This window comes from Triticum dicoccoides, chromosome 6A (genome assembly GCF_002162155.2).
Source record: "Triticum dicoccoides isolate Atlit2015 ecotype Zavitan chromosome 6A, WEW_v2.0, whole genome shotgun sequence".
NCBI classification, from domain to species: domain Eukaryota; kingdom Viridiplantae; phylum Streptophyta; class Magnoliopsida; order Poales; family Poaceae; genus Triticum; species Triticum dicoccoides.
In genome coordinates this window covers 137072531-137084718 of record NC_041390.1, presented here as the reverse complement: position 1 = coordinate 137084718, position 12188 = coordinate 137072531, and positions in this window count along the sequence as shown.

Below are 12188 nucleotides of genomic sequence, written 5' to 3'. Positions count from 1 at the left end.
TTAACCTGAGTATTCTGCGTGTGCAAAACTAGCTTGCATCCATTGTAGATGGACGTAGAGCTTATCACACCCGATCATCACGTGGTGTCTGGGCACGACGAACTTTGGCAATGGTGCATACTCAGGGAGAACACTTTTATCTTGAAATTTAGTGAGAGATCATCTTATAATGCTACTGTCAATCAAAGCAAGATAAGATGCATAAAAGATAAACATCACATGCAATCAATATAAGTGATATGATATGGCCATCATCATCTTGTGCTTGTGATCTCCATCTCCGAAGCATCGTCATGATCACCATCATCACCGGCGCGACACCTTGATCTCCATCGTAGCATCGTTGTCGTCTCGCCAATCTTATGCTTCCACGACTATCGCTACCGCTTAGTGATAAAGTAAAGCATTACAGTGCGATTGCACTGCATACAATAAAGCGACAACCATATGGCTCCTGCCAGTTGCCGATAACTCGGTTACAAAACATGATCATCTCATACAATAAAATTTAGCATCATGTCTTGACCATATCACATCACTACATGCCCTGCAAAAACAAGTTAGACGTCCTCTACTTTGTTGTTGCAAGTTTTACGTGGCTGCTACGGGCTTAGCAAGAACCGTTCTTACCTACGCATCAAAACCACAACGATAGTTTGTCAAGTTGGTGTTGTTTTAACCTTCGCAAGGATCGGGCGTAGCCACACTCGGTTCAACTAAAGTTGGAGAAACTGACACCCGCCAGCCACTTGTGTGCAAAGCACGTCGGTAGAACCAGTCTCGCGTAAGCGTACGGGTAATGTCGGTCCGGGCTGCTTCATCCAACAATACCGTCGAACTAAAGTATGACATGCTGGTAAGCAGTATGACTTATATCGCCCACAACTCACTTGTGTTCTACTCATGTGTATAACATCAACGCATAAAACCTAGGCTCGGATGCCACTGTTGGGGAACATAGTAATTTCAAAAATATTCCTACGCACACGCAAGATCATGGTGATGCATAGCAACGAGAGGGGAGAGTGTTGTCTACGTACCCTCGTAGACCGGAAGCGGAAGCGTTAGAACAACGCGGTTGATGTAGTTGTACGTCTTCACGGCCCGACCAATCAAGCACCGAAACTACAACACCTCCGAGTTCTAGCACACGTTCATCTCGATGATGATCCCCGGACTCCGATCCAGCAAAGTGTCAGGGATGAGTTCCGTCAGCACGACGGCGTAGTGACGATCTTGATATTTTACCGTCGCAGGGCTTCGCCTAAGCACCGCTACAATATTATCGAGGACTATGGTGGAGGGGGCACCACACATGGCTAAGAGATCAATGATCAACTGTTGTGTCTATGGGGTGCCCCCTGCCCCCGTATATAAAGGAGTGGAGGAGGGGGCGGCCAAGGAGGGTGGCGCGCCCTAGGGGGGAGTCCAACTCCCACCGGGAGTAGGACTCCCCTTTTTCCTATTAGGAGTAGGAGAGGGAAGGAAGAGGAAGGAGGGAGGAAGGAAAGGGGGGCCGGCCCCCCTCCCAATTCGGATTGGGCTTGGGGGGCGCCCCCTCCCTTGCTCCTTTCCCCTTGTCGGTGTCAAAACCGGCGGATCTCGGGTAGGGGGTCCCGAACTGTGCGTCTAGGCCGGATGGTAACAGGAGGCAGGGAACACTTTGTTTTACCCAGGTTCGGGCCCTCTCGATGGAGGTAATACCCTACTCCTGCTTGATTAATATTGATGATATGGGTAGTACAAGAGTAGATCTACCACGAGATCAAGGAGGCTAAACCCTAGAAGCTAGCCTATGGTATGATTGTTGTATATATTGTATGTCTGTCGACTAGCCTGGCCTCGGTTTATATAATGCACCGGAGGCCTAGGATAACAAGAGTCCTAGCCGAATACGCCGGTGGGGAGAAGTCCTTGTCTTGATCGCCAAGTCTTGTGGAATCTTCCTTGTATGCGGTAGCCGTCCGAACTGGCCCATGAGTATACGGCCACGGGGGTCCTCGGCCCAATCTAATAGATCGGGAGACGACGTGGTGAGTACCCCCTAGTCCAGGACACCGTCAGTAGCCCCCTGAACCGGTCTTCAAGTTAGGGACACTCCTCGATTCTTCTGAACTATTCTTCATCTTCGGTTGCCGGTCTTGAAAACTGGTTCAACAAATCTTCTTTATCTTCGATCTTGAGGATCGCCGAAATGCATTCGACGAGTTTACACGTCGGGTATCCGAGGAGCCCCTTTAAGTTTCCGGCCTTTATCAATGCCTTGTTTATTTTTATGCCACACCTCGGGTTTGAAGTTGTTCCCGGAAGGCAGGGTCCTCTCGCGTTTGAGCTCCAACGCCGGACTGCATTCGAGGTATCTTTTGCAGCCGAGCACCAACGCCGGACCGCTTCCCAGCTCTAGCGCCGGAATGTATCCGAGCTCCAACGCCGGACTATGTATCCGAGCTCCAACGCTGGACTGTATATCCGAGCTCCAACGCCAAAATATATCCGAGCTCCAACGCCGGACTGTGTCCAGGCTCCAATGCCGGACTATATCCGAGGTGTCATATCACCTTGGTTCAAAAAAGTTAAAGGAGTTTAGCCGAGCTTAATGCCGGAAATGCCCTCTATGGAGCCAGCCACTAGCGCCCGAGCTTTATGCCGGACTGCTTCCGAGGTGGTGCACCACCCCAACTATGGGCCGATTTTTTGTCAATATTTTTTATTGGTGCAATTTATTCTCTGCCGAGATATATAGCCAGTAGCCCTCAAGGTGTGTATCGGTCTAAAACCCGAGATGCACATGAAGGATGACATAAGACCACTGATCCCAGTAGCCGCTGAGACTCAGGTTGATTTGCAAAATTGGCCTGAGGATCAAGTCCTAGCTCGGCAGAATACTTCGGGACACAAAAGCGGCGTGCTCAGTCCTCAAGACTCAGGTTGGGTGCGGCCGACCAACCTGAGGATCAAAATCTCCTCGGAAACTATATTGCACATAAAATTTTCTGCATTGGACAAGCAATGCAGTAGCCCCTGAGACACTGGTCGGGTGGCAACACCAGATCAGGGGATCGATGTGCCCCTTTAATATTTGTAAATAATAAGCCCGAAGCCCAGTAGCCCCCGAGCCTTAATGCAGGCACGGGTGGCCAAATTAAGGATCAATATCCATAGTAAAATCACAAATTATGTGTAATGACTCTATGTATCCAAGTACTTTACGTCATTAATGCTCGGATCCGCATTGTACAAAACTTTGTTGACCTACCATCGGCTTCCACCTCCTTGGCCAGTAGCCGAGGAGTGTTTGTCCTACTTTATAAAGCCTTTATGAGGGCAAAGATTTACGACAAACAAGGCAATCTGGCCACACGGTTTTATAAACAAAGGTACGCAGAGAGATATGTTATATTACTGTTTAACAGAAGAAATGTATTCCAAAGAAAATAGTCCCGCTATCGGTTCCTTTCTTTGGGTTGTCATGCTAAGCATGATCATGAAACCTCAGCTCAAATGTAAGAGCAAAATATCGAGGATTTAGTTTGGGAGGCCAGTTAATAGCCCCCGGTAGTGTTTGGCGACAGTCGAGGTCAAGCCGTAAACACTTCGGCCAATGTTATGAATGGCCCGTCATAGTCATTGGATCGTTGACCAGTTTATGCTTATTGTGATAGTCAGTTTTCGGCTTTCTCCACTAAGGTGCTTAACCATGTGAGCTGGAAGCACAATCGCAGTGGTTCTCCCTTTGCACGCCTAGCCGAACAAAACGAAACGTAGGAAGCAAGTGCAGGAGCCGGGCAACCCAACTATTGACCGAAGACACAATTCGAAACCGATGCATATATAGCAATATCTGAGAATGTTTTTGCCGAATCCCTAAAGGTGTCCGGCGTTGCACTGCAAGACTAATGCTGGAAAAGCACAAATAGTTTAAAAGTGCCAAAAAGCTTGGAAAACCAAGAAACATCAGTAAAAACATGACGTCCAAACAAGATCAAGTGTTCGGGGCCAATCTGAAAATTGGTCTTAGAAAAAAGAAGTGCTTCTGCCGTCCTTTAACATGACACATCCTATCTCAAGACTTCGAGCGGGTCAGCCTACGGCTTCAACCTCCTATCCCGAGGGCGGAGTACTTCTCATTAGGCCAGTTTAGCAAACTAAACTCTAGCGGCTTTGAGAGAGAAATTAGGCTCCCCGGCTAGTGACCGCACACTCGCGTCGAAAAAAGGAGTGACAAATAATAATAATAGAACTTTGCAACGACTGAGAAGAAGAACACTTATTATAAAACGGCTCAAATAAACTTAAGAGCCCCCAAGTGACTTGGGTAGAAGAATGATTGCATGTACCGAAGTACTTATATCATATCCATGTTCAACCGAACTTTAAACGCGTCTTAACCGACCGTCGGCTTCTCCCTCTTCGGTTAAGGACCGAAAAGTGTTATGTACTCCATCGGTCGATAATATCGATGGTGTTTCCAATAACCAGGCAATCAGGCCATAAGGCTGTAATAGACAAAGCGCGCTCAGGGAACTTATGCTATATTACTACGAAGAGTAAGAAGCATCTTGGAAGAAAATAGTACCCCCACCGATACCTTTCTTCGGTGCTCATTGTTATTATGAGACTTGTGCAATAGATTTTTTGTACTCATGAGTTCCGTTGTGTGCCGACCATCATTGAATAACTATAAGAGCGCTAGCTTTTGGCTTCACCCAGTCTGAGGTCCGACTCGGGTGACCCGATCGTGACAATCGCAGAGGTGCTCTCTTTACTCCCTAGCCGAACAATCGGGAGCGTAGGAGTAAACACAGGAGCGAGGCAACCCAGCTTGCAAATCGCTTAAGTCAATGTGGTGCATATTGTGGCGTAATGCATGAACAAGGAACGAAGTCGTACAAGTATCATCATATGTAATAGGAAAAGCTTCATAAAGGAAGCCCCCAAGTAAACGGGGTATTTGAATTTATGCGTCACAAACAAAGTTTGGACAAGGAAATTTTTTAGAAGCAACTTTTTTCCAAAAAAGTATAATGCTTGGTCGAGCCGAACACAAGTTAAAAATTTAAAACTTTGAGCGTGAAGGCAACTTAGCTGGTTAATGTGTTCGGTATTGATGACGCGGTCCGAGCTTGATGCGGGACAAGGTGCCATCCCCCAAGCCGGTCCCGAGGTGGCGAAGCAAAGAGCTCGGCACTCCGAAGTGGTGACATAGCACGGTCAATGCAGGCCGGAAGAGTGATGCCGAAGTCCCCGGCATGGTGTAATGAAGTGTTGAGAAGCCCCCCGTCCAGCCGAGGTGACGCCAAAGGATATAGTCCGGCTGGGTTATTTTCCTGTGCACAAAAATAGTGCAAACCGGAGATAATAGTAATAATAATAATAATTAAAAAAAATTATTGCATAATAAATAATTTATGCAAAGTGAGTAATAAAAGAAGTATGGCCTGGCGCCGAAGTCAATGTCGATGCAGGGCGTCAGCGTGATGCGGTAAGGGCGTGGCAAAGCCTGAATTAACGGGTCGGTCCGAGTTCCGGATGCGGCATTCGCTGGACTATGTACGGAGACTGACCGGACCACCATGCGACTGTCGTTAATGCGGCCACCATTTGATAGACCTGTGTACATATGATGGACAAACCAGAGTAATAATTTCTTGGGAAAAATTGAACCCAAACAAGCAAAAAATATTAGGATTAATAGCACCTGGTTTATTTGTTGTAGCAATCCGAAGGAAGGTGATTCCCAAGACTCGATCCGCACACCCGTTACCGGAGTAGGTTGATGAAGAGATGATGAAGCCCCCGGTCCAGCCGAGATGTCGAAGTAGGTCGACGTGATGGACACCGGCTCGGAGGAGCAAAAGTGCGGCCCTACCGATGCAGGTCGTGACGTGGTCAATACCGGCTTGATGAAGTGACCGTGCGGCGATGCCGGTGTGCCCGCTCCGTGTAACCCGTGGGGCGGCGATGTTGGCAATGATTTATCCTTCACGATGCCGGGCTCTTGTTCGGCTTGCCGAGATGATGATCCGAAGAAGTTGAGCTCAGCTCAACAAAGTGACGCCGTGTCTAGCGCAGGTCGGCAGCCGTGGAGTAATATTGCCGGACTGGTTTGACACCAGCATGATGTTGAAGATCATGTTCAAAAGATCTTACAGTTAGTGGAATGTGTTCGGGAACAAAAGACAATACCCCATACAAAAACTTCCTTCAAAAAGGATGTCCGAAATCCCGTTCATAAAAAAGACGAACTCGGGTCGGATTCGTTTTCGCGCAAAAAACAGATCCGAAAAGTGATGCACTAATCGGAAGGTTCTCGGAGTTTGGACGGCCGGATCGAGCTGAAATTTGGAGGGTTGGTAGATATAGGAATTCCGCAGCCGATCAACGGTTGGATCTTCCAAAAGACGTCCGAGCTAGAAGCTGGACACCACGCCCTAAACTCGTCCAGATTCCCGTCCAGATTTGACAGGGCTCCGGTATATCGTGGATTGCCAGAGATTCCTCCATCGGAACTCGAGGAAATTTTCCAAGGTTATTGTAGACTCAATTCCGCACAATTCCACCAAAGCGATCGTCAAAGCTATACTCGAGGAGGTGGTGGTGGCAGATACGAGTTCGCTGTCCAGAAAAACAGCAAGGTCGCTTGAGGGCAATGTTGACGTTGAGCCCCCGAGCTCCATAGATGATTCCTCCGTGATCTTGATAGAGATCGGAGTTGATGTTTGATGAAGGCCCTCGTCCGGACATGGTGATCTGAACACGGGGCGCAATTCTTGGTCGAACCAAGGTGACCAGTCAAGCTGGTGACGAAGATGCCGAAGTCGCAGTTGATCTGCAGGCGAGCCATTGATCCTTTTGTCGATCACACAGCGGAACTCTCAATGAAAGCACCAATGTCGGTGTCAAAACCGGCGGATCTCGGGTAGGGGGTCCCGAACTGTGCGTCTAGGCCGGATGGTAACAGGAGGCAGGGAACACTTTGTTTTACCCAGGTTCGGGCCCTCTCGATGGAGGTAATACCCTACTCCTGCTTGATTAATATTGATGATATGGGTAGTACAAGAGTAGATCTACCACGAGATCAAGGAGGCTAAACCCTAGAAGCTAGCCTATGGTATGATTGTTGTATATATTGTATGTCTATCGACTAGCCTGGCCTCGGTTTATATAATGCATCGGAGGCCTAGGATAACAAGAGTCCTAGCCGAATACGCCGGTGGGGAGAAGTCTTTGTCTTGATCGCCAAGTCTTGTGGAATCGTCCTTGTATGCGGTAGCCGTCCGAACTGGCCCATGAGTATACGGCCACGGGGGTCCTCGGCCCAATCTAATAGATCGGGAGACGACGTGGTGAGTACCCCCTAGTCCAGGACACCGTCACCCCTCCTTTCCACTAAGGCCCAATAAGGCCCATATACCTCCTGGGGGGTTCCGATAACCTCCCGGTGATCCGGTATTGTCCTAATCTCAGCCGGAACCTTTCCGGTGTCCAAATATAGTCATCCAATATATCGATCTTTATGTCTCGACCATTTCGAGACTCCTCGTCAAGTCCGTGATCACATCCGGGACTCCGAACAACCTTCGGTACATCAAAATATATAAACTTATAATGAAACTATCATCGTAACGTTAAGCGTGCGGACCCTACGGGTTCGAGAACAATGTAGACATGACCGAGACACGTCTCCGGTCAATAACCAATAGCGGAACCTGGATGCTCATATTGGCTCCTACATATTCTACGAAGATCTTTATCGGTCAGACCGCATAACAACATACGTTTGTTCCCTTTGTCATCGGTATGTTACTTGCCCGAGATTCGATTGTCGGTATCTCAATACCTAGTTCAATCTCGTTACCGGCAAGTCTCTTTACTCGTTCTGTAATACATCATCTTGTAACTAACTTATTAGTTGCATTGCTTGCAAGGCTTAAGTGATGTGCATTACCGAGAGGGCCCAGAGATACCTCTCCGACAATCGGAGTGACAAATCCTAATCTCGAAATACGCCAACCTAACATGTACCTTTGGAGACACCTGTAGAGCACCTTTATAATCACCCAATTACGTTGTGACGTTTGGTAGCACACAAAGTGTTCCTCCGGTAAACGGGAGTTGCATAATCTCATAGTCATAGGAACATGTATAAGTCATGAAGAAAGCAATAGCAACATACTAAACGATCGGGTGCTAAGCTAATGGAATGGGTCATGTCAATCACATCATTCTCCTAATGATGTGATCCCGTTAATCAAATGACAACTCATGTCTATGGTTAGGAAACATAACCATCTTCGATTAACGAGCTAGTCAAGTAGAGGCATACTAGTGACACTTTGTTTGTCTATGTATTCACACAAGTATTATGTTTCCGGTTAATACAATTCTAGCATGAATAATAAACATTTATCATGATATAAGGAAATAAATAATAACTTTATTATTGCCTCTAGGGCATATTTCCTTCAGGCACAACCCACCAGGGAGCGCCAGGAGGCCCAAGCGCGCACTGGTGGGTTTTCCCCTCCTCGAGACTCCCCCAGGTGCAACCAGGGCCCAATATCTTCCATCTGGTCCATAAAAATCTCCGTAAAGTTTCGTGGCATTTGGACTCCGTTTGATATTGATTTTCTGTGATGTAAAAAAAACATGGAAAAAACAGCAACTGGCACTTGGCACTATGTCAATAGGTTAGTACCAAAAAACGATATAAAATGATTATAAAACATCCAAGATTGATAATAAAACAACATTGAACAATCAAAAAATATAGATATGTTGGAGATGTATCAGAGATCTAGGCGTGGAAACCACACCGTGAGGGTTTTGATCGTTGATCGATGCTTCCATTGATACTTTTTTATCACAAAGCTGGACATGTATAGGCCATCAATGTCGGTACTAAAACCGGCAGATCTCGGGTAGGGGGTCCCAAGCTGTGGTTCCTGGAACGATGGTGAACAGGAGACAAGGGAGACAGTCTTTACCCAGGTTCAGGCCCTCTCAATGAGGTAAAACCCTACGTCATGCTTGATTATATTGATGAAGGAGTATCAAATACGGGTTGATCTACCCCCGAGATCGTATGTTGTGTTCTAAACCCTAAGGCTAGTAATTGCGGTTGCCTCTCTACAGACCAAACCCTCCAGCTTATATAGGCAGCAGCCACCAGGGGTTTCTAGGGGTACACATGGTCAGTTGCCAACTAGGAATAAACACAACTGTCAGTTGGAGTTGTCCTTGAAGTGTACGCCAAGTCTTCGGTAGTGCTCGTCTTGATCATGATTGGGTTTGAGGCCTCCAGAGTCCTTCCTTGTTGAGACCGATACCCCGTAGGCTCGGCCCATGGACTGTGGGTCACATAGGTTGGCACCCCATAGTCCAGGACACCGTCACCTCCAGAGCGACCATGCATTTGGGCCAGAGGCCCGGTTTAACTCCCCTTATTTTAAAAAAATGCCAACAAAAAAGACCCCTAAAAATGGCATAAACTAACTTATGAAAAATGTCATCTCTTTAATTTTATAAAATATGCAAATGCATATGATTAAAAAAGTTGTATGAACTACACAAATGAAAAAATACCATGCTATTTTTTTAAACCCGCCATTCCTTGGGATAAAAATGCCATCTCTTAATAATAAAACTGTCATTTCTTAATAAAAATAAATGCCATCTCTTGATAAATAAAAATGCCATCTATTAAAAAATTAAAATGCCATCTCTTAATGTTAAAAATGTCATCTCCTAATAAATGAAAAAAATGACATCTCTTAATATAAAAATGCCATCATTTAATAATAAAAAATGAAATCCCTTAATAATTAGACTGCCATTTTTATAAAAACTTCCATGCGCTTATTAATAAAAATTGCCATGCCAATAAAAATAAAAATGCCATCTCTTAATAATAAAAAATATCATCACTCATTAATAATAAAAAGGCATCCTCTTAAAAAGTACGATGCTATAAAAAAGTAAAACTGTCAACTCTCATTAATAAAAATGCCATACTTGTTAAAAAAATTGCCATGCTATAAAAAAACTGCCTTGTGAGAAAATGAAAAAATAGGGATTTTCAGGATTGAAACAATGTGGCATTTTAAACACCAAACATTTACTAGAAGCCTTCTTAGCCCAGTGGCGAAGGGCGCCCGAGCACACGCAGGAGGGCGCAGGGTCGATCCTCTTCTCAACGGCAGGGAGGTGGTTTGCTGGGGTTACCCTAGGCCAACGGTAGTCAGATAACATTTTGGAGCATGAAGAAAAAGTAAGGTTTCTCTATGAATTTTCAAATCCAATCCTACAATCCAAAGGACACCATAGTAAAAGAAAACTACCACATGATTTAATCCCTACAAAAATCTCATGAAAAACCAATTTTCCAAATGAGGCCTTATAACATTCCAAAGAATAATGCTTTCATGCTTATCTTTTCGTTACCAAATACACGTGGCGCCAGGGCCCACATGCCAGCAAGACACGCACGGGTGGCATATACATATATCCATCAGAATGACTAAATCACATCTAGATGTTTTTTAAGGATGTCACATCTAAATTGGTTTCTCTATGAATTTTCAAATCCAATCCTACAATCCAAAGGACACCATAGTAAAAGAAAACTACCACATGATTTAATCCCTACAAAAATCTCATGAAAAACCAATTTTCCAAATGAGGCCTTATAACATTCCAAAGAACAATGCTTTCATGCTTATCTTTTCGTTACCAAATACACGTGGCGCCAGGGCCCACATGCCAGCGAGACACGCACGGGTGGCATATACATATATCCATCAGAATGACTAAATCACATCTAAATGTTTTTTAAGGATGTCACATCTAAATTGTCCACCACATGATTATGGGCTTTAAGATTTATGCAAACTGTTGTCGTTTTCTTTGACTTGAACTGTTGTTTTTGTTGTCGCTAAGGCCCGTGTCGCACTAGTGTTCTTGGGCTGTTTTCCCGATCGGCATTGTCCCTTTTTCTGAATAGGATCTGAGTATGTGGGTTTTTATATTTTGTTATATACGCTGGTGCGCTCTGCCATTTTTGCTCTTTTTTTTGTCTGCGCCTAGGCCTTTTTGTACGGACAGAATTCAAAGAGCTGGGCCGTGTTATTTTCCGCTTTCTTTTTTCTCCTTTATCTATTAAATGTATTTGTTTGTAATCTACGATTTTTTAAATTTGATTATTTTTGGCAACATCAGTTTTATGTCCAGCCGTCTGATTTGTTTGTGCTTTGTTTTTCACGCTCGAGTGATCGCACCTGTCGCGATTGATCCGTGTCCTGTTGTATCGTCTTGTCGGGCTGGGAGGCCTACAACGGAGCGCGACTATTTTTTGTTTTTTTTTGTTGGGCCGTCGTCACCTTGTTTGATATGGGCTTTTTTTTAGAATACGTAGAGTCTAGCCCCAGAGTACATTAGATTGAGACGATAGCCTCCATCGAGTCTGTCACTCTCCTTTCGCATGTTTCCCTCCGCCTGTTGTCCCGTTCCCCTCCCATGTTCTTCCATTTTTCTGTTTGTTTTTGTTTCGAAAACTGAAGCACATCGACTCGCAACTAGAGGAGGGGGTGGTGTATGTGTGTTTGTCGATGGCCCTAGTTACAACAATCGACTCGCAACTGAAGTTGTACCATCAACACACAACTAGGGGGCGGTGTCTATGTGTGTTTGTCGTGATCCCCAATTGCATGTCACCCATCGACTCACGACTAAGGATGTGTGTGTTTGTCGAGGGCTCCCAGTTGCAAGTCAACCATCGACTCGCAACTGGGGGAGGGGGCGTTCTCAATGTGTGTTTCTTGAGGGCTCCTAGTTGCGAGCCAACCATTGACTCACAACTCGTGAAGGGGGAGGGGAGTTGAGTGTGTTTCTACGAGTCCAGTTGCATGTCAACCACTGACTCGCAACTAGGAATGTGTGTGTGTTTGTCGAGGGTCCACAGTTGCATGTCAACCATCACCTTGCAACTAAGGGTCTGTGTGTTTGTTGGGGCCCCTCAGTTGCAAGCCGACCACCGACTCGCAACTAAGGGTGCTTTTGTGTGTTTGTTGTGGTCCCCAGTTGCATGGCAACCATCAACTCGCAACTAAGTGTGTGTGTGTGTGTGTGCGCGCGCGTTTGTGCGTGCGTGTGTCTCTATGGTGGCCCCCAGTTGCATGTAAACCATCGAC